The sequence below is a fragment of the Cyprinus carpio genome, chromosome B25 (assembly GCF_018340385.1).
Source record: "Cyprinus carpio isolate SPL01 chromosome B25, ASM1834038v1, whole genome shotgun sequence".
Taxonomy (NCBI): domain Eukaryota; kingdom Metazoa; phylum Chordata; class Actinopteri; order Cypriniformes; family Cyprinidae; genus Cyprinus; species Cyprinus carpio.
Window position 1 is genome coordinate 16,648,427 of NC_056621.1, and position 1,482 is coordinate 16,649,908.

Sequence of the window (1,482 nt, forward strand, 5' to 3'; positions counted from 1 at the left end):
GAAATGTTAAAAGGATACACTCAGTGTGAATAAAAAGGGCTAATGTTATTATAAATGTTATATTATTATAAATGTTGTATATGTGGGTGTGGTTTTTTTTTTTTTTAACCCTTGTGATATAAGCATTATTTTATTTTTTTTAGATAGAATTAGATGAATTATTTTTCTTCTGATCGAAACATTACAATAATAGTATATTATCCAAACATTTATATATTACAAATAATTGTTTTTTTGTTTGTTTTTTTAGATATATAGAGCTATATTTTGTCTGATCTAAACATTATAATATAATTATAATGGTATATATTTTTATATATTTTTTTATATATTTTCACCTAAGCATTTAAAAAGCTTTATCTTTTTTTTTTTAATAAAAATAAAATCTTTTTTTTCTTCTGATCTAAACATTATCCTATAATATATTTTTTTGTATTTTTGTCTTGTTCGAAGCATTTATATCATTTTATTTATTAAAATATATTATTTATATTTTTCTAGATTGACATAGATGTCGCTTCTGATATATAATATATAATTGTCTTTGTGTTTAAATATACATTTTTCTTCATTATTGTAATTGACACATTTTTAGTATAAGAATTTATATAATTTTTTTTAAATATTCTTATCATTTCATCTAAACTATTTTCTTCTGATTTAAAAATTATCCTACAATAATAGTATACTATTAATTATTAGTTCTTCTGATCGACGCATCTATATCATATAAAAATCTAATTTTATATTTTTGAACTGATAGATATTTTTTCTTCTAATCTAAACATTACAGTAAGCATATATTATATAAGCATTTATATATAATTTATCATTTAAGATTTCCATCTGATCTAAATATTATTATAATATAATTACAATAATGTTTTCTTCTGATCTAAGCATTCATATTATAATTTAGATATATTTTTCTTTTCAAGATTTTTTAAATATAAATTTAAAAAGCATTTATATCATATTTCATATTAAAATATAGAATTTTATATTTTTCTAGATAGTGATAGACACTTTTTTTCCCTTCTGATCTAAACATTAGGCCTATTATAATGATTATAATGTAATTATAACTAGATTTTAATAAATAACAGTTTTTTCTGGTCTAAGCATTTGTGTATTTTTATATATTATATAGTCATAATTTTATCATATTGGCTTTAATAACATACTGTGACTTTTCCACGTACTGTATTCAACCGTGAATAGGGTCTTGCATATGCACATCCGGAATGAAGAGCCTCTGGCAAGGTGAGCTGCTGTTGAAACGCATGAAAGCTCAGGTAAGTCACACAGAAGTAATGATTGATCTGAATGAACAGAAACCACGAGCACGTGGGTCTTAATAATACAAAGCGACAAGTGATCGCTCCTGTTAATAAACATACAACAATGAATTATACATCACTAGGCCGCCTGCTGGCTGTGTTATATGACATGTATAATAATGTTTGTCCCGAAACTGTCCAA